At 37.7% G+C, this 22,686-nt stretch overlaps 1 long non-coding RNA gene across 2 annotated transcripts in view; it reads left to right on the forward strand.

The window, feature by feature from the left end:
• Nucleotides 1-8,764: 8,764 nt before the first annotated feature.
• Nucleotides 8,765-22,686, forward strand: part of LOC135261479 (uncharacterized) — a 40,179-nt gene continuing 26,257 nt past the window's right edge. For both annotated transcript variants that reach the window (XR_010331957.1, XR_010331956.1), the window contains exons 1-2: nucleotides 8,765-8,828; nucleotides 19,807-19,895. This is a non-coding gene — a long non-coding RNA (uncharacterized LOC135261479). The remainder of the gene's footprint in view (nucleotides 8,829-19,806; nucleotides 19,896-22,686) is intronic.

Consider the following 22,686-nt stretch of genomic DNA (forward strand, 5'->3'; position numbering starts at 1 on the left):
GAGAGGCATGCTCGGAATGACTGAGCCACGGCAGCCGCAGACCTGCTGAATTCAAATGAACGCGACTGGATCCGTGCGGCGGCCAAAATAAAGCATGACTGGGGGAAACCGCAACGCTGGGTTGGTAGGGGGCGCTGTTGCCATGCAGCTAGTGGCATGGGTTGCACGTAGAATCAGTGTAATGAAAATCACTGAAGGCACATACGCGCACATGTCTTCTGATATATTAATAAATGCATGAATGAGCCTTATGGAAATTAATCTTATGGAAATTAAGAGTTTTTATAATTATGTAATACATATGTAATATATCTGTCAGGGCATTCATATGCACAAGTTACATTGTATTAAAAGGTTTGCAATAGTTTGTCTTGTACTTCTACACTTTCAGTTTTTAACTTCTGTTGCATTTGATTTGTGTAGAAATGGCATTGTGGTGCAGACAGATTGTTTTCCATACCCAAGTATTTTCCTTTACTTAAATAATTAACTGAGAACAAAGCTCTCATGGTACCGACCATTCTGACTGAGGTGTTAAAATGCTTGATATAACAGTTGATTAACGATAAGAAAACCCTGTAAACCTTGAAAGAAATAAAAATGTAACTATCTCATTTCAAGTAGATCATAAAATATAACAATTATTCATTTTGTTGCCTTTTAACACTGCTTTGTTATTAAAAATGGATATATTGTGTGACAACAGAGGCTTGTATTTATAGCTCCAACACAACCACCATAAAGCCCTGCATTTTCCTCTGAATAATTTATAAAGCAGTAATGTCATGTTTGTGGTGTGCTTCTGTATGCTTTATGACTGCTTTATAAGCACCCTAAATGTAAAGTGGGACCCCATTTTGTCCATTTGTTTCATTTTACTTTTCATTATTTCTACTGTATTTTATGATAATCCACACTCAGGTACCAATTATTGTTGTATTGTATGGCTGAACTGCACAATCACTGTGTAGCTGCACCTAAGTTTAGAGACACGTACCATAACTGTTTCGGCTCATTTTCACAACAGCACTGTTTTCAAAATCATTTACTATTTGGCGATTATAAATATTTTGTTATTTACCTCTAGTAAATACCTCTTATAGTATCTTCTATTGAAGCATTCAAACTGATGGACATCGTTTCACAATTTTAGCCAGCAAGTAATGAGGGATATTGTGTGGCCACACAGTGTCTTTGTATCAAGCCCTAATAAAATCAGGGATGCTGTGCAAAAGCTTATTTGAGTACTCAGCTTGTCGTAGCCAAAATACACGGCTATGGATTTACGGCTGAGGGCAGGTGCAGTGGGTCTAAAGTATCAGAGAATGTTATGATTTGTTAGCCAGTCTGGAAGGCACATGTCACAAGCTACATTATTATTTCACCAAAAGGTGAAACAGTCGTTGTGGTGGTTAAGTTTTTACAGTGGTCTAGTCTTCATTTTTTAGAGTTTAATTTTTATTACCCCTCCCAACAAAACATTTTTCCATCCATTTTTTAAGAGAAGATGGACATATGCTTGTCACAGAAGGACTTTACATGCACAGCTACAGGCATGTTCATTGAGTTATAGGCTAAGAATAACCAGCCACTAGGTATTAACTGTTTCCTGTGCTGCACCTCCAGTTTGTCATATGTTTTCATGAGGAAACGCTTTCACTCAACCCCATATCCCCTTCTCATTCCATTTCATACCACACGCTAATTTCCCTGTGGAAATGGAGGGGGAGAGAGGTAGATTTAGCTGGCAGCTGGCTGCTCATAACTACACAGCACATGCTGGGGGTGGGTGGGCGGATATTTCATATTCTGATGGCTAGCTGGAATTGGCTCTCCTATCTTACTCTGAAACATGCTATTTCCCAGTGCCCATCGAACATAGAGAGCTCAGCTGGGCAGCTATCTTTTGAGCAGTAGACTCATGCTTGCATGAAGTGGTTATCTGATTGTACAGCCAGAGGTGTGTGTGTGTGTGTGTGTGTGTGTGTGTATGAGGGGATTAAGGGGATCTCTTTGGGGTGATTTGCTGCAACATTTCACCCAAGGAAGAGGGTTAATTTATATTCATTACCCCATCTGGAAAGAAGCCTGATTAAGAAGTATAAATCCAAGCTCAGGCTGAGATTGAACATAGGAAAATGCGTGGAGTTCACAGAATGATCACGCCAGAGTTTGATGAATAACATATCAAGCTGTTTACAGACGTGTGACATTGACGTCAGAAACTCAATCCTAAATCGTGAAAAATGTGACTTTGCATATACCGTACAGTCATAAGTATTTGGACTGTGACAATTTTGGTTCTTTTGGCTCTGTACACCTGCACACTGAATTTGAAATGAGACAATATCGGTTAAAGTGCAGTCTATCAGCTTTATTTTGCAGATATTTGCATCCATTTTGGGTGAACCATGTAGGAATTGCAGTCCCTTTTATACATAGTCCTCCCATTTTGAGGAACCGAAAGTAATGGGAGTCAGTAAGTTGGACAATTGGCTTCTCACCTGTTTCTTGGACAGATGTGTGTTGATGCATAATTAGTTCTTGCACAAGAAAGCAAAATAAAAATAAAAAAGGTCTAGCATTGTAAGCATGGCGTTAGCATTTGGAGTCTGTTGCTGTTGTCCCTCAACATTAGGACCAAAGAAGTGTCAATGCCTGCAAAGCTGGCCATCATGAGCCTGAAAAATTATAATAAATCAGAGACATGGCCAAACCATTGGGTGTGCCAAAAGAAAATGTTTGGCAAAATGTTAAAAAGCAAGAATGCAATGGCGAGCTCAGCAGCAGCAAACAACCTGATATACTACAGAAGACCACTGTAGTAGATGAGCAAAGAATATTTTCAGTTTTGAAGAAAAAACACTTTTCAACAGATCAAGAAAGCTCTCCAGGATGTCGGCATAGATGTGTAAAAGACTAAAATAAAAAGAAGACGACACCAGCATAGCATCAGAGGGTTCACTGCAAGATGTAAACCACTAGTACGCCTCAAGAACAGAATGGGCCATGTTAGAGTTTGCTTAAAAGTATGTTTAAAAAACTGTGGAATTCTGGAACAAATGCTTTGGGACAGATGAGATTATTATTAGTTGGTACCAGAGTGATGGAAAATGAAAAGTGTAATGAAAGAAAGGAACTGGCCATGATCCAAAGCATACCAGGTATATATAGACCCATCCCATTGGGTCTTCATAGAGACATTCAGTGCAATTCAAATGTTTTAAAAAACAATTGGATTGGGACTGAAAATTGTATGACTATATTTTCTGAAGAATGTTAATGTGAATATAATCAGCAAGACAGTCAAATGTAGTGATCTGTCTGATTTTAGTATATGCTCAATGAAATTAAAGAAATCCTACTGTCCTTGTGATGGCAAGAATTTCTCAAATGTAGAATAGAATAGAATAGAATAGAACAGAATAGAAAACTTCATTGTCCATTAAATATAAAATAAAATGGAAATTTTCCTTCAGCTCAATGCTCATTGCAAGTGACACAGACAAAGGTATACACGGATTAAAAAACATAACAGCAAATATTGGACATAGGAACACGTTTCTAATCTTATATAATGCAACGCACACAAGTGCATGTAGGACAAAGATGAAAAGTGGGGTGAGGATAAGCTTACATGATCAGATGAGGTTTAACAAAACACTTAACCAAAAGCTATTTCAACGCTGGTCCCAAAAGCATGGGTGAGTTGCTGTTTAATGTAATTCTGCACAAAACAGGCAGATTACAGCTACTCATGTAGAGTAATGACACTCTATGCACGTTATCTTTCAGTGGACAGGTTTAACCTACCTAAAGCCTGGATATTAAACACATTTGGTCCTTATGGGACAGCATTAGGTCCTAATGTGATTAAAAAACAACCTAGAACAGCATGCAATAGAGATATAAGGCACATCATAAGTGTTAGCGACAAGCATGGGCCATTACATTATTCATATATAATACAATGTAACAGGACAAGATGTATTTTTTACTGAATGTGCAAGGTGATTGTTTGAGTGAGGTTTTCACCTTCTGAAGTGCACATATTACACAGTTTGACTGAACTGTATGGGATCCAACAGAGGTGGTCTTACGTTTGTGTATTGCATGGTGTCTTTTAGATAATAATCTGTCCATAATTTTCCATGGTCTGTTGTGGGTCTGTATTCACCAAAGTACAGCAGAATGTCATTAACTGCTATGGGAATGCTAAAAAAGTGATCACATTCAGTGACCGACTATCAATCAAAATCTGTCAGCACCTCTAATTGCTTAAGATACTGTATTTCAGGAGGTGAAATCTATGTATATTTAACTTCCGAAGCTGCAGTAAAACAAAAATTGCTTTCACTGGAGCATCAGAAAATGTATGTTTATGATATCCATTAACAATCATTAACAATATTTTGTGAGGAAGTGTGAAGATAAACTTTTCAGCTTTTGAAAAACTAATAAATTTAATCACTGTATGGTGTATTCATTTATGTTATGTCTTTTGTTCTGTGAACAACTTTTCTGGACATGAAGTCTGCTTTTGACCTCTGGTAAGGTAACTCGTTAGACAAACATGGCTAGGCAACTCACTGTCAGTATAGTAGAGATAGAGGATATCTCTAGCAGACGTGAATTGAAAATGTGGACAGGCTCACAAACGATGTGCACAATGCACCGTTGTCCCAATGATTGAATTGTCATTAGGAAATGATAACATTGTCATCTCTCAAGAGCATTGTTTGCATATTTTGAATCCAACACGTAAAAGAAGTGAAAACAATTGTAAATGTGCTCCAAGCTTTAAACCAGAAAATACCTTGAGTCTTCTTCAGGTGTGCTCATTCAATTGCAGGTCAATTATATCTCTCTAGTATCATACCAATGCATGCATGCACATTCACACAAACACACACAAACCACAACATTTCTCAGTGCTTGCCTTGCAATCATGACTTAAAATCTGGAGAAAACTGAAAAGTGAAAAATATTTAAACAGTGATACAGTTTAATTTTGTCCCACAGGTAAAATTAAATAATACCTAAAAAGTTTAACTGTAATACTACACCAAATCAAATTCTCACCACATATTATTTCTAATAATCTGAAAATAATGACTGCCGCTGGAATGTGTATAAAGAAAATTCTAATGATAATCTTAATCTTTCAACAAATAAAAATTTAATTTCAGATTTTCTAGATTCTCATTGAATGCAACTTTTAATTTTTTTAGTATCTGCAGGGCCATGGTACAAAAACCAAGTTCCAAAGGCGCACCATAGTCTATTTGACTGAGCTGAAATCCATACTCCCATAGAACAAAATAAATAGGACATTTTACATTTTAATCATGCACAATATTTTTAAGCAATGTTTAAAAAGCCAAATGAAAAATGAAAAGGACTCCTTCAATGGAATGCTGTAGTCAATGCTAAATTAGTAGTCAAAATTAGACAAAGGTGGGTTATGAAGAGTACATGGACCTTGTGCATACAGCATTTATTTAATATATCCCATGGCACACAACAGAGACCAGACCTGGGGTAAAATGGTGTGTGATTTTGTATGAACTTCTAAAATTATTGTCTGTACTTCATAACCTCAGAGCAAGCTAATAAGAAAATAGAAAGCTTGCAATCCTCATTCTCAAGAGGGACTGGCCTGCTTGAAAAGATAATTAACACATTATTCTTATGTCAATGTTATGGGATAAAAAGAAGAGGTATATTCATTATTAATTCATCAAAACATCCTGTGGTTGAAACTAATAACTTTGTTTTTTTTTTTTTTTTTTAATTCCCCCACTACAATGCATGAAGAGTAATGTGAAAGACAAAAGAAAAAGTTTCTGTTATGATTCATAACATCCATTCCATCCTGGAAGAAAAATCCTGATCAATGTTTCTGAGTGAAATTTGTATCACAAACATTGTATTACAGATTTGCATGCGTTTTTTTACAATGGGGAGCATGTCTCTTTAAAACGGTTAACTCCAGCCTGGATTTGATCGACACATTGTCTTTAACTTTGACTCTCAATTAAATGCAAGATTTCTTTTCCCCCCGCAAACGCAGCCTGGCAAGTTCAGCGATACCAAAAAAATGTACGCATGGTTTGGTAAGAAAAAAGACAAACAAAACAAACATGCATTTAGGACAAATGTTGACTGGCACAGGTGTTTCCTCTCATTCCCCTAACCCGCCCACAGGCCCTAATTACGCCTCTACTGTTATAAGGCACACATGTTTGGCAGAGATGTCATTTCTGGGTCATTTTTCAGAATTATTGCAAAGCTTTGCTGGCTGGCTTGCCAGTCTGTTCCATCAGGCCACTGCAACTGGTGCAGAATGCTTCTGCCCACATGGTTCCTAAATTCCTAAATTCACTGGGTGCCTCCCATTACTTTTCACACCTCACCTCCTTTCCTCCACTCCCCAACAACCACTTGTCTCCTACCCGGAAGAATGTGGAGGAAAGGAGGGGAGGAGACGAGTTTCGGAAAGGAGAGACAACTGGGAAAACTGCTTTTTGATCATCAAAATCGATGTTGACCATTCATGAAATAGCGCTATCGTAAGCGTTATTTTTTGAGGAGCCCACAAACAGTCCCATAGCCAGTCACAGATCTTACACGTTATCAGCCAATTTAAAGATAGAAAATACTTTGTAAGTTTCGAATATGATTAGGTGCATGTGCAATGGCCTGTAGCCTACAAAGATGAACCTGACATTGCGGTTTATGTCGAGACACAAAGTAATAGCCTATGTAAGCAGCAACATTAGATCAAAGTAAATCTCATAGTATACAAACATAATGGTTTACTGTCATTCCTGAATCCTGATGTGCCTGGTGTCTAAACGTACAGAGCACTAATTCACCGCATACAGGTCTATTATAGTTAAACAGCCTTCATTCTATTGCCAGTTCATTGCATCTCACACAAGCCAATTCAGAAACCTTTCAGTAGATTAGTGAAATGGGTATATCACCTCATATTATCTGAGTTATTGCGTCCCCAGGAAAGGGTAAACGATACTGACATCAGTCTGCAGTTTGCTAGTTACAACTTCTTATATTTAACTAGTTAGCTTGCTAATTAGCACGCTTATTGAATACAGTCCTAGCAAAAGTTACATCCCACAATGAAGTTCTGCAAATAACATCTTGCTGAGATACGTAGCCAGCAGTTGCTAGCTAGCTAATGTTACTGTTTGTCAAGCTGTGGTTAACTAAAAGCTCACTGTTTTCCGTTTTTACAAATTTTTAAAAAGGAGCTGATCGTTTCAGATAGATTTTCACCTGGATTTTATGTTTCCACGCATCAAAAAATGTTGTTCCTGTTTGTGTGGGATCAGGTAAACAGTGTCCTCAGGTGGTGATATTGACCCTTTGTCAAGCCCCTCCCAAGTCCTGCTCTCCTTAGTTACTGCTGCTAGTTCTGTCAAGCTTGCGCTTCCATAGAAAGGTTTCTATAGAAAACCCATTGAGAGGACCCATCCGTTTTATTCATTTGTATTTGTACTGCATTTGTATTGAGTTCAGTTTGAACAGACTACCACCTTGTTAATCAAGCAACTCCCAGGTATGTTACAGTGCACTTCAATTAATTTCAATTCAGACTACTGGCGGAGGCTACAGTTAACATATGCAAACAATTCTTACTGTACTTACTGTGACCAGTGACTTGTTTAGTATGCACATAAGTAACTAAATGCTTCCTGGCAATTGAATCAAATAAATTGTCAGGTCATCTTAATTTCTTTGTCTTTGTGCTCCCACCTCCTTAGAGGTCAGAGTTGTGTAGACCACTTTTCTCCCGATGTCATGTACGCTAGCTGATTGTTAATGATGCTCCGTAGTCAAGGTTGTCAGGTGCCTGTGTCATTCTCCTAGCATTGAGTCAAAATCCCTTACTTGAAGCCATTTTCACAGATGAACTGGTAACAATCCATACTTGATGTTAAAATTTGTATGTATGGAAAAGTTTTATTGATGTTAGCTGGCTAACGATGGCTATTGTCAGCATCCCTCCTGCCAAGTTACCACCAGCTGTTAATGTCCACTTTTGGAGACTGTTATCTCATCCATATGTCGACAGCAGGGACCCAAGTATGTAGTCCGGTGTTATATATAACAAATAATAATAAAATATTAGCACATAATGTTATTCCTCTCAGAATAAAAGAGAGAAGCCTCATCTGCTGTCAGTGAACGTGAGTGGCACTGTCATGATACAGAACTATCCGTACATTGCTGGGTAAAATTTTCTTCTTGTATGCATTTTTTATTTTTATTTTAGATATGATATACAGATAGGCTACAACTCCTCAGTGATTTTACAGTGAACTGAGACTCAAACTTGTGCAACCCAAGTGGGGGGTTTTATTTATAAAAGTGCCCCTGAACTATTATACAAACATTTATATACACATAAAAAAGAAAAGAATCAGCACATGAATTGTACCCATTCCATTGCACCGACCTACCGCCAGACACTGCTGAGAGCAAATGACCTGCTTATATACACTACACGTTATCCGGACTATACCATGTCCATACAATATTCAATTATCAATTATCTCAGAATAAATGACAATATATATTTTTATACATAGAAATCATTATAAATATATTATCAGTTGCTACTTTATATCTAACAATCAGATAGGTAATTGAATATGAGAAAATATTACGTATACACTTTAGGGTCTTCCCCCGTCTAAAATAGCAATTCTTCTTGTCCAGCGCATCCAATGAAATTGCACAAAATCTTGACATTCGAATTACGTCATTCCAGTTTGAACATGGAACAAACGGAACGAACAACGGTTAGTTGAAATTCTAAACATTGCGTTTATTGAACATGGTGTAGTGAAAACAAATCTATTTAATGTTTGTTATTTGCAGTACATTATGGTGGTGAACAGATGTACAGTAGCCAATGTGTTTGAGTTGACAAACCAGCAAACATAAATGGTGCGCATTTAATTTATGAAAGGGGTTTACTGGTGCCAAACAACCGCTACTATAATAAGCAGATTAAACCTGTTTAAAAAAGTGTCCTAGCAGGAATGGAGGGTTCGCTCCGTTACAGTCCCAAAATACAAAAAATAAATGCAAGTGATAGAGGATGCACAAATGTGAACAGCTGCATTTATTTGTGGATCAGCTACATTTATTGGTGGATCGGTTACATTTATATATTTATTTTTGAGACTAATATATGCATAGGGTTGTACCGCCATGCAATATGGGGACGAACATTTTTAATAAAAAAAAAATTACATTTTAAATATAATGTGCTTTGTTCTTTGCTCATATCTACAGTATTGGGTATGACTGTAAAGGAATATGGTTTGTGGTTATAGCATATGTATGTCTGCTGTGCTGTCAATGCTATGGAATGTGCATACCAGCTGCTGTAAGAGTAGCCTACAAAGGAATAATGTGATTTGTAAAATATTTTATATGGTACACTCTTGGCTGTCACTATATAATGCAGACATGAGAAATGTTGAGGGATATATGTTTTTGCTTAAGTTTGCAGTTGATTTATGAAAGACAGCGCACCCTATGCATTGTGTACGCAACAGGTCTAGCGCCCTGGGTGTCTTGTATGAAACAGAGCCAGATTTCTAAGCAGCCTGCATGAAAGAGGGCTTGCATACTGCTCTGCTCATCATGTGTAAAACAAAGTTTGCATTCTGAGAATCGTGTATGAATGTGATAGCACTTGTACCCTACACATAGGCCTATACGAAAGAGAGCTAACATTCTAAGCACCATGTACTGGTTTAGTGCCTTGCACTTAGAGTCTAGTAAGTGAGACAAAGTGGTACACACATTTACAACGGAGCATTTATTGGACTTTCCCGACTAAATGTTCATTTTTCACATTTGTGATGCATCATGCTAATGGTAAGCACTGGGGTCCAAAAGAACTCTCTCATTCTACTGAAGATAATCTTTCTCTTGTGCTTTTCTGCCACGCACTGAACACATGTACTGTAAACATAAAAGCAAGATTTTACTAAATTTCATTTCCAAAAGCATGCTTTTTCTTTTCAAAACTAAAAGAAACTTTTAAAGCAAGGGGTTTTAAAGGATATACAAATGATTATTTTAACAAGTTTCGAAACACCTGGCTTGTACATTTGTGAAGGAATTTTACCTATTAATATCTGGCTAGCACAGGTGGTACTGTATCGTGGCCCATCACACTCAGCCTAAACTCAGGGGAATCACAGGGTTTCACCATAGACATGCATATTTTACTAGACAGGTGCACGAGCTAACCTAAGCTTGTGAAGCCCCGGAAGTACAGGCTGTGCTTTGCACGTTGAGTGTGAAACGTTGGAGCTCCCATTAAAGTGAATGGGGAATATCAGACTTGAAAAAAATTGACTGGTGAGGTTGTTGAATCACCTTGGTTTTCTATATTGAATTCAATAGGCAGCAAGCTCTTTTGTGCTCAACATGCGCTGTTGAGGTTGATTCTTGTTACTTCCTAGGCTTCACTGCTTGGCCTTTGATACCATTTCCAGTTCCTATGTATGCTCTATGAGCTTCACAGGTCCTCTGTGCCCACATACCCAAGGACATATGTACCAATGTCCCTTCCCTGAACGCAGTAGATGCACAAGGCTGGAGGAATTATCTTATAGTACTTTGTCAGACTCAAGGTCAGTTGTGTAGCAGATGATCAGAAGCTTGTTTACTAAAATACCCAAGGCACTTTCCAACAATTGCCACACTCAAAGAAGAAGATAGTCAAATATATTGATGGGAAGGTCAGACTTCATGGATCCAAAAACAGATGAAGCTTTCATGCCTTATTAACAATTCCCCTTGGACAGCCAAAGTTGTGATTGGTTCACACAAGCCATCAATTTACAGGCTGTTAGACCATTAATGATTTTCATAAAGTTGCACTCTCATCAGCAGTTAAAAGTTCTGACCCATTTCACGTTGGTAGGAGGGATAACGACGGCAGCAGGTTGCATGTGATTGGATACGTCTCTTCAAGCGTGAAGGGCATCAGATTGTCTGACTGTCTAGGGGGCTTGGACATGATTGGTGTACAGTATGTGCAAAGTACCAAGCAGAGCTACCAGCGAAGATGCAATGTGTTAAAATCCATATTAAATCATTGTCCATTACATTTTATTGCAGATAGGCATTTAGCAGATACTGTAATCCAGAGCAGTTTACACAGATTGCTATTTTAAAAAAATTTCTTTTACATAAAATCAATTTATACAGCTGGCTATTTTACTAAAGCAACTCTGCTTCAGTATCATGTTCAAGGGTACAACTGCAGCAGCCCAGCAGGGCATTCAGTGCACAACCTGAAGTTACACTGCTGCCCTCTGCAAATAGAAAAACAACCTAATATTGTAGGTAGTAATTAAGGTAGCTCTTTAGTTAGCTATCTTGCTAGATATGTCAGAGTAAACTAACTGTTGTCACATTTAACAACCAACATTATCTAGTTGTGAACAGCAGCTTGTAGGAACTTTGCATGTAAAGTATTATTTAAGATGTTTTGTGGCATTTACCTTTTTGGTAACTAGCTAAATAATCATCAAGCTTGCTCAATGGCAAATTATATTTGTCACCAAAGACTGTCACGTTCTCATATACTTCTGTTATTAATGGATCTCAAAGATCATTTGACAAACAGGTGAATTTTTAACAGGTAGCCTACTTACTGCTTTGTGTCTGTTTAGAAACATGCAGGCAAAAAAGGATAAAAATGCAAATATGTTCTTATACATTTAAAATCAAATATTGCATTCATTTCAAGAACCAAAATATACAGATATATTTATTTGTAGAAGTATTTTAATAGCTTTTCAGAAAAAGTTTTGATTAGCCTATGCCAAGGACACTGAGCTGGCTGACTTATGGCTGCTGGATTTTGAGAGTCAGGGGCAGTTCCAGGCATAGGCAAAATACCCCACCACCCGGTCTGTGGTCGCCACCTAGCCCCTAGTTACCAACACCCTGAAAGGATCCTGTGAGGGTGATAGGTGAAAATTCACATTTGCTTATTTATTTTGTCTAAAGACTAGCTCTCCCTAAATAAACACTGGTGAAAACTGAAATATCTGAATCCACCACCTAGCGTGTGACACCTATCAATATCAATATCAATATATTGTGGGCCTATCAACCAACTTTTTAAATGTGCTATTTATATTACTGTGTTTTATTTAACTATATATATATATATATTTAAAGTTAGTAAACAACAAGGAAATTCTGGAAAATTGTTGGAAATTGAAAGGTCTGAATTTATAAAGAGGTCTTTTGTGAGTCAAAATTAGCATCCTTTTTAAATCTACCACGCAACCACATGAGCAATAAACTTTACATGTGACTATCAAATTAGCAAATCAAAGTTACTACTTATGTAAAAAAAGAATGACCCTTACTAAAAAAAATAATAGGGTGCAAATCAGGAATCTCTTTAATGGCAAGCAGTCATTAAAAGTGTCTGAAAGGGCCTCCATCTTTTCTTCTGTCCCTAAATAGAACTGTGATTTTTCAGTTTTATTACAGTAATTATTCTTGTTCACAGTCCCCACAGCCATGGAGCAGTGACAGCAATATTATCATTCTTTTGACTTTGTTTCCATCCTCCCAGCAGATTTATGTATTGGTATTTCACGAGAATAGTTGTAAACACTTCTGGGAACAAATGGGACATAACTGCCAGAGGCTGCCAACCTCTAAATAGAGGTCCAGACTATTGATGGGCCCATCACTGATTGAATGCCTCCCACGCTGACTTTATAAGGCATGCTCAGAAAATATAACATTCCTGAAAGTACCAAACCATTCTGAAGTTTTGGAAGGAGAGTTAAATGAGTAAAGACTATTTTGACATGTTCACTTCTGGGAATACGGTCACAGAGAATTAATTTGCTTGTATTCTTGTTTTGTGACGCTGAAAGTCATAATGTGCATTTCAAAATAGCAAATTCAAACAAAAAAAAGATTGTGAACATGCTGTTTGGGTTTTCTGAATTTAATTACAAGAGTAATCAGACTAATTATGTTGAACGTCAGTCTAAGACTGTCAGAATAACCTCACTGACCGAGAACAATGTGCTTACAAGTCACCAGACATGGTTCCACCCTAACACTGACACATAAAATGTGTTTTTGTTTTGCGTGTTATTTTTAAAAAGCAGAAAATAAATAAAAAAGAGTGTGTACCACAATGCAATTTCTCACAGCAGTTCACTTATATTTTCTGTTCCTGCAGTCCAGTATGCAATAAACCTTCATCTCCATGCTGCCCATTCCAATGTCTTTACTATGTCAAGGAAGAAGCCAGACATCTTAGCCACTGTGCTTCCAGGTGCCCGTAAGAGAAACAAAGTGGTATAACAAACGGTCTATAGTTGACAGCTGATCTTACATTCTTACATTCTCAAAAGAAAAGAAAAGAAAAAATCGCAAACTCTGCATTTTAACTTAATTTCTTAATGTCACTTTTTGAACCACTAAATTTCAATGAATGAATAGCTTAGCAAGTATTTTGTGATGATGATTGCTTGGTTCTGGCTTGAGATTTCTTTCATGCCTGCTGGTACTACATAATAATAAAGTTAATTTTTTTTTCACGAAATACAAGTTGCTTATTTCATTTTAATCATAAGGACTAAAAGTTAAGTTAAAGATCATAGTTAGAAAAATTGTGGCAAATACTGCAATAGGAAAAATCTATGTTACCATATGATCTACATGGTGTTTTTGTGTCTATTCACACCTATATAATATTTTTTAAATGAATGCATACAGCATGAAATGGTTGACTCCCTGACATACTGAAAACTAGTAACACTTCATGGAGGTAGCACAGTCTGCCTGGTCAGTCTTGGCTTCTTTTACCACTTCTTTCATACCATTTACCCACGTCTCCTTTTCTACAGTTTTCAAGCATCAGTTGAAAACATGCATTCTAGGCACACTGTCAGTCAAGGCACACTTTTCAGAATGCGTTCTTCAGTCTGAAGTTTCTTCAGAGCCAACTTAATATTTGGGGGACAGCGCACAATATTGATTGCTGAGTGAAAGAGCAGGAAGGCCATAGAAATCCACTTTCTCAGATGGATCGAGGGCCATGTGAAACTCTCCCCGGCCAGACTCCTGAGGGGAAGCTGTAGGAATGGATTAAGTCAGTTTGGTATCGAAGCTTGAGACCCGCACATTCTGTCTGGGCTGGACATCAGGGCGACGAGGTTTGAAGAAAATGGACGCCTTAAAAAATGACTTCAGCAGACCATGGAGTAATAGAATTGGAATAATCAATTTGAAACATTGTGTAATAAATCAGCACGGTGGTCAAACCCCGGTCCGTGAAGTACTGAATGAGAAACGGCGGGGGAAGAAAGAGTGCTAATCTTAAATAAAGACGTATGACCTCATGCCGAGGTTTTAATGAGGCTGTGCTGCAAAGTGCAAAATGGAGTTGAAGGAAATTGTAAAAACATACTTCTTGCATGTGTAGTCAGTCAAGCAACAGGTCCGTTAGAAATTAATTCACAGTTCCACATGAGGCCTTCTGCTGTTGGCAGACAGTCTGGTCATATCCTCCAAAGCAAGATTTTAAAATTTCCTTTTTTTTGGATTTGTATCAAACTGTATGTGGGATAATTCGTTTTGTACCAATTTTGTTTGGGGAGAAGTTCTCTTCCTTTTCCAAGCACTCTCTAGGACAGTCTGTGTACTACTCTTATTGTATACCTTTATGCATAATTCAGCACTTTTACATAGCTCTTAGCTGGGTAGAACATATTTGGATGTACAGAAAGGTTATAATATTCGTAGACCACCAACCATGAATAATTGATCAATCGCTTCGATTGACACTTTGAGGTAAAGATCAGGGAACATGGCCACAGTCCCTGAGGGACACCCCTCCTCCCTTCCCACAGAAAAAAAAAAGAATAATACAGGGAAAAATTATGCTAATGGGTCTTTCATGATCTTTTAGCTGAATTTGAAACAATATGACAAACAGAATGCACCCATCTGCTAATTACAGCAGACATCATTAGCTACCCAGAGGAATGGTTTTAATTGGAGATTTGACTAATTAAAGCACGACAACAGCTGCATTCAGATAAAATGGGGAACGGTAATTCTTATGCATGCTAGATTAGGGTGCCTTTGAAGAGACTAAGAGCTGTCATGGGCGATGTCACCTTAAAGCATAGCTGAGTACCGAGAATTGAATGGAAGTCTGGTGAAAATTTGATGGCAACGATTAAGCAAGTGACTGGGGGGAAACACGGTGGCAAACCAAATGTAAAAGGTAATGAAATGTATTGTATATTTCTTGGAGCTTGTATGTATGAGACAAAGCGGAATTTCAAGTCCATGTCATGATTGCTTGTGCTTATGAATGTGCGTATTGTACACTATGTACAGTTGAAGGCGTGCTGCAGGGAGAAGATCACTTTGCATCATAGCAAACAACAAATGAATGAAACTGAGGAATCATATCAATAAAATCAAAACAGTGTTAGTACTGTATAGTTAGTGTCCCAAAAGCGAATGGCCTTTCACTAGAATTGTGAAGAATTATGATAAGCTCTGAAGCAGTTTGGCTGCCAAGTATTATTGTGAAGCAAACAGTAATGTGAAATCAGCTGGTCACAATAGACGAAACATGGGGAAAGTGGATTTTTAAAAATGATTCTAGTAATATGGAAGGGCTTCCATTAGGAATGGATGGATTAATTGTTTATCAGTATGATATTCTTATTTCCTTATCATTCATAGACCAGACTACATGTCACCTCTACATTGGGAGTGCATACAGTATTCATGATGGAAAAAAAATAAAATAAAAATAAAATCCAGAGCCTGAAATCCCATCTGTCAGTAATAAGATTCAACTTCCATAGCCTAACCTTTCCGTCTGCCTCCTGTGTCACCTCAATCAGTCCATCCAAATCGCCCCAGGAGTTTTTAAATATCACTGAAGATGGAGGGCTTTCTCTGAATTCTGTATCCCCTTAGTCAGGGAATAACCCCCTGAATCCACAGTCAGAATAATGGGAGAGCCCTCTGTATTGCCAGTTCCAGACTTTCCATCCGTTGGGATTTGGTGCCTGTGATTATCAGGCCAGGGGTTAATCAGTCTGTGGGGCTGGCGGAACCTCACTTTAGGGATGGGGGGAGGGGAAGGAAATTAGGCTGGATGAGAGCAAAAGCAATAAAAGCTTCCCTTACCTCAGTGAGATTTGGATTTACTCCTACCTGCATATTCCAAATGGAATTTATTGCCCTTCTTGCCTAAAGCTTTTGCCTTAATGCTGAAAATGTGTGAACAAGCAAAAAAATCCGTCTTAAATGTTTACAGAAAATGTAAACAAACCCTCGGCTGTAGTAAAACAGTTTGGTTTTTCCCCTTATTTTTCTGTAGGACACCCTTCTCTGTCCCTCATAATCCATTCATTTTTCCTTCTTTTACCATGGCAATGGAGATGATCTTAATGTAATCTGGAATTGGCTTGAACATTTCAAAAGGTAGGCTGTTGGTTCAGAGCAAGCAGCCATATTCTTTGCCACGCATGCATATGCCTGTGTTTACAGCACTGTCAGTAAGTTTGTAATATTTGCTCTGAACATAGATCTCGCCTTTCAAATATCGCAACGGTGTAAATGTGATCTCCAATGTCCACAAAAACGGCCATGGCCATTCAATATTTGTTCATATATGCTGAAGCTGGAGAGACAGGCTATATGACAGTGTGTTCTGACAATACAAGCACCATTCAGGGCTTAAAGTTCTCCGGCACTGTGCCGGAATTGCGGCGCGAGGCCGTTATAGATTCGAAAATATTATATATTGTACAATTTGTTATTGTTTGCTATTTGTTTCAGTTGTGGTAATAAACATGTTCATTTTCAATTAATTAATTTCTTCATTTCGTGAACCCCCCCTTCCCTCCATTATTTCTCCTAACCCCCGAACACATTTCAGGCACAGAAATTTTCCTTGCTTTAAGCCCTGACCATTTGTTTTGTGGGGTTTTTCTGTTGTACACACCTGTGGACATGCAGCATGTTATCACACAAGATGAACAAAAGCAGAAAAAGCTCTTATGCAGTTTTATGAGCAATTGCCATACTCGCAAGCTAGCCTGTTAATGACTAAGATCACAGGCACCAAAGAGGGGACTTCTTGATTACATTTGCAATCCCACAGCGCTCAGAGTTACACAAGTCGATTGGAGTTTGCAGTGTTCACTATGAAATAGCACTAGCACCAACTAACATCAGTGCAAGCTAGCTAGATAGCAATGTGGTGAAGTTTTCAGAGAAATGTCAGTCCTACGTTTGTGTAAGAGACTGTGCCTCCCTATAGTTATACACCAGTACAGTATATACCAATGTTTAGAAAATGTATTTACTTTCTGGAGGCCGCCTAGGCTAGCTAGCAGTGTACAGATTGATATGAACAGAAGTTAACTGGAAGTTTGAAACAGGCCTATACGATTGTCAAGGACATGGTCATGGAAAGGTCAGAGTTCAGGAAAACAACCTGGATGTGTCCTAATGTAGCCCAGCTGGAATGGCAAATGTGTAGCTGTTTTTAGGGAAACATTAAAATTTTTAATTAAAATCTTTGTGTTAACATTTTTCAAAAATTTTCGTGGGCATTTGGAGCACCTCTGCTCCTCAGGGCCTGTTTCATTTGAAACTGTTGAACATGGTATGCCTCTGATTAGGTAAAAACTTTCAAGACACAGATTCCACTCCAGAAGAATACAATATCTTCAAATTCTGATCATTTAAAATCAAACTACATATACGCAAACAAACATATGTATTTGTATGATTAATGACAGGCAGTATGTGATAAATACATTTAATTGCTATACCTTGTGTAGTTACTGAAAGATGATTAATGGTAACTAAAGTATTTTATGGTAAGCAGAGGTTTCTGTAAAGCATCCAAATGGTGGACTTATAGAAGAATAACCTGAATTTTAATAAACTCTTAATAGTAGATGTGCAAAGGAATCTGGGAAAGGTCAGAGGTAAAAAAGAAAGAAAAAAAGAGTTTGGATATGCACAACGTCTTGGTTTGGATGAACCATGACGAACGAGTTGTCATAAGCATAGGAAAATCATAGATACATGCTGTCTGAAGGTTTTGTGAGGTTATCATCCCAATGTGTGACCTGCCCATGTGTGAGTGATGGATATGTAGCAGGCTTAGTACCAGTCAGTAAGTACAATTCGCTGAAGTCCATGACACACTGTAGCCTTCTGGCTTTTTATCTCAGTAGCCCTGGGTTGTCAGAGATTACATTTACCAGCAAACCAGACACATAAATCAACTATTCCCAAAGGGGTTTCCCTCACAAATTTAGACGTACTAAATTTTATTTTTTCCTGATATGTGTCAGTGCAGCGAAATGTTAAAGAGTGGTGAAACGCCATACGCAGTGTTGCAATGTGCTTTAAAGCAGGGACTGAGGCTATAATTATGTCTCATTGCAGTTTGCTCTGTTATCATTATAACAAGACAGTCCAACGGCACAATATATATATATATTATATATATATATATATATATATGCGTGTGCGTGTTTGTGTTTGTGTGAAAAGTGAAAGTTATACATGACTTGGATACTAGAAAATTAATTGACTAATTTCATTACGATTTATAATAGGTCATTTAAAGTTGTACTGCTGTGAGTATAACTTTAATTCCATTAGTTTATGTTTTGTGCCTTTCTTAATTTAATAAGCCATAATTAGGTAACTAATATGGCTTTTTAGTTTGAGTTTGGTAGGAGAGGTATGAGCAGTTTCAAAGGAGACCTGCTGGAACTTTGTCTAGTGTCATGGTCAAAGTTTGAGTAATGTTTACCAGTTACCATAACTCTCACCCTTGCATATTGTCAGGAATGATCCATGAGCAGGGTCCTCACTCAAATCATATCTAGATTTTCCATAGCTTTTAAATTTCATTTTAAGATAAATGTAGGATTTTCAAGTATAATTTGGTGTAATAGTCAGGTATAAATTGGACTGTAGGGTGACGTTTGCCAGGTACACTTTATTTTGGTGGCAACATACTATAACTTTAACCCCTTCACAGAAAGCCCCCTAGTGGCCAGGATGCTGGCGTGTTGATATTGCCCAACTCGATACACAACAACTATGCCAGATATGGAGTTTCTAAGCGCCATCATTGTCATGTAGCTCATCCATTTAACAAGCACCCCCTCCCTGCAGTCTCATCTACAATTACATCCCCTAAGCATGGCACACTGTACAGCAGTGTCAAACTGGGAGTTCATAAAAAATATTTTTTTACCACCAAAAATTCATACTTTCTCATAGCAACAAATAAACCAAACTACAGCCCAAGGTATTCCAATGCTGAATAGCGAAATAAACAATAGGAATTTTTGTGGAATTATACCATGTCATTCTACTATCAATATCTGTGTGTAAATCTGGAGTAAATATACAATCTTACCATTGGTTTTACACGTAAAGATTCAGTGGTCATTTATTGTCTTGAACAATCCGTTTTGCAAATAAACATGCAAATACAAAGTGGGGCGAAATGCTAAACCCTCACTCGCTGTTTAGACTGGTGTAACTCTTATCCAGGAGAAGAGAGTATAAGCTTTCCAATGGTGTATTGCTTGTCACATTTTAAATTATTAACAAATGCCTGAGAGAGGTGCATAACAGCTTGAACTGTTGCTTTATTACAGTGTCATGAAGTCCCCCCCCCCCTCTTTTTTTCCAATGCATCAGCATGCCTAAAGAAAATTCTCTGGAGAGTTGGTCAGGACTTCGAAGAGGAGAAGGAAGCATATAGTCTAGCCAAGGATACATACTAAGATGTAAGTTTTACTGCTTGTAACAGTTGAATTATTTATGTTGTGTCATATTTTTGATATTGTTATATTTGCATTGGCTGTAAAAGACAACTGTTAGCCTTTGCTTATAGTGCTCAGAACTTTTCTATTGGTTGCTAACTAACAGGCCTAGCTGTGTGTATAGGGGCATTGTTAGCATACCCTGGGCAGTGTCAGCATGGTGTTGTGGCTTGTTGTGGCCTACTTTGTTAGAATTCATACCATTCATAATGAAATTGAATGTCTTTCAAGAGGTTTGTGCTACTCTCTAATGCGAGGATTTCACATTCTGTAGTGTAAGTGTTCACAGGTGGCTCAGTCATGTGTTATATTTGATGCACCGAATTACCGTGAATATAGAACATCGCCAGCATTTTTTATAATCTTATTATAAATGATGTGAAGTATTAGTATCTCCATTGGCTATACTTGCCACATAGGTAATGGGAAATATTCAAATATTATATTCAAATTTACTGTGTGCTGATATTTGCTAGATTAACAAAATTTCCTGTGGAGTGCTCATAAATGTTAACATTTGTAAAATGCTGTCCTGCCCCCTGCAACAAAAGATTACATATTGCAGAGTATAGAAAAACATACAAAGAATGAACAATTACATATTTAGGTATGTGTACCATGGGGTGTCACAATGTTTTTGCATTATTTTTCCAATGCGATATCAATGTTTCATCTTAAACCCTCATAAAGGACAAATTTATATGTATTATACTGCACAGAAATGATTTTATTCATTTTTGGAGAGGTTTTTGGACCCCTAGATACAGTATGTTAGACTCCTATACTGATAAAAATATAGGAATTCTCACTTGAAAATGGTGCAAAAGTAAATTTCATGAGTCAAAATAGTTGATTTGCTGTGAAATATGATTGTTATCATTTACAGCAATGCTTAATTTGGTTCAATTTGGAGACACTGAGGGACACCAGGGTAGACTGCTTACTTTTTCTTCATTAGTAGATCTGCACCCTCAGATCACCCTCAGATTTTGCTCACTTGAGGTCAAGGAATTTATGATCCAGGACATGTGTAGTTTTACCTGTTAAATATATGTGATCTCTGAGTATTTCATTTCAAACTGACGGAGAACTACTTCATTTTTGCATTTTTTCCAAGCTAATTGCATTTGTGGCACTTAATTTCTACCTAAATATAAATTGTGCAAGAATTGATATTAGTTACACCAAGCTACAGTAGTTACTTAGCCAGGTGGCCATTTTCCCTTTTCCTAGTTTTCCCTGACATTTCAAGGACATTTGAACCCTTTCCATGAGTTTTTTCCATGACTTTCTAGGATGCAAATATTTTCAAAGGTTTTCAAGCTCTGTGGAAACCCTGCTTCATGAATAGAAATTAACTTAGAACCATATGCCTAATTCAGACATTGTTCTTTAGCAGTGAATAAAATATTTTAAAATATTCAAACACACTTCTTTTACTCTTTTCTTTGCTATGAAGAACAACATTATCTTAGCACAGTTTTCTTTCTTTGTATCATATAATATATCTGTATGTGAAAATTGATTCTATAGTACAGTCGCAAGACCTTACCATTGACCCATAGTTGTCCCCAGTGTAGAGCCTACGCTCAGTGATACCTATAAACCCACAGGAGGGACGTGACCGGTGTAATTACATTGACTTAATCTGTATACCCAAGTCAAATGGCTACCAAAACAAAAATCAATTCGTCTGTCTGAAAAAAGAAGAGCCTTTATGAATAAGGATTCAGAGGATAAATCTGCAGGGAAATGTGGGGTGCAGAAGACACAATTGAATATAAACAAGGGCTACCAGCATGACTTTGAAATAGTATATTATAGGAGCACCTCGGGGGAATGAAATCATCGTCTCTGAACCCAGTCCTAAACCTAAATTATAAAGGCTAGGTATGATTTCATGGTTCAGCAGGCTAGTTTCCTGGCAGCATTGCTTTTTCAACATTAGCCCAATATGGAAGCAGGGAGGTTTTACCATGCACTCTCCTCAAAGTATACTATACCCATGAGCTGGCCTGCCCTTGCTTACTGGTAAAATAATCACCTGCAAATGGTTGCAGCAAATTTACAACGGAACTAGTGCAAACATTCTTTTTTACCATAAATCTTCAAAATGATTGATGAAGCATTTCACTGTTCAATGATAAATAGTTCCTAATAATAATAATAGTAATAAAAAATCTTCATCATCATGCATCATCATGATTGTTGGGTTAAAATGGAAAAATTACAGGTGCAGCTTTCTTATTTTAATCATATGCAGCAATGATGCCCACAGTATCTATTGGATATTGAAAGTAGTCTTAGAATTGGAGACAAAAGAAACAAAAGGCTGCATGACAGCCAGCATAGCACACCTTCCATCTCTGATGTACAGTCAGCAGGTCACAAATCATTGTTGTAACATGTAGCTAGTGCATTGATAATGCCAGCTGCATTATGATATCATCGGCTAGCTAGATAGCCAGCTGACATTATGAAATCATGGGCAAACTATCAAGCTATTAGAAACCAATGACAGCTCTGACATCTTTGCTTGTTGGCTAGCTCCCCAGCTCCATCCATCCATCCATTATCTATACCCGCTTGTCCTGGGCTGGACAAGTTTAAGGGGGGGGTGGAGCCTGTGACCTCAGCGGAGTCAGTGGCAGATTGCCACCTGTGTAGCAAACAAGGCTACGGTAAATAACAAGGTGTGTGATAGTCAAGGCGTGGTGGTGCATGCATGCATGCATGCATGCATGCGTGCGTTTTC

The sequence above is a fragment of the Anguilla rostrata genome, chromosome 8 (assembly GCF_018555375.3).
Source record: "Anguilla rostrata isolate EN2019 chromosome 8, ASM1855537v3, whole genome shotgun sequence".
Classification (NCBI taxonomy): Eukaryota; Metazoa; Chordata; class Actinopteri; order Anguilliformes; family Anguillidae; genus Anguilla; species Anguilla rostrata.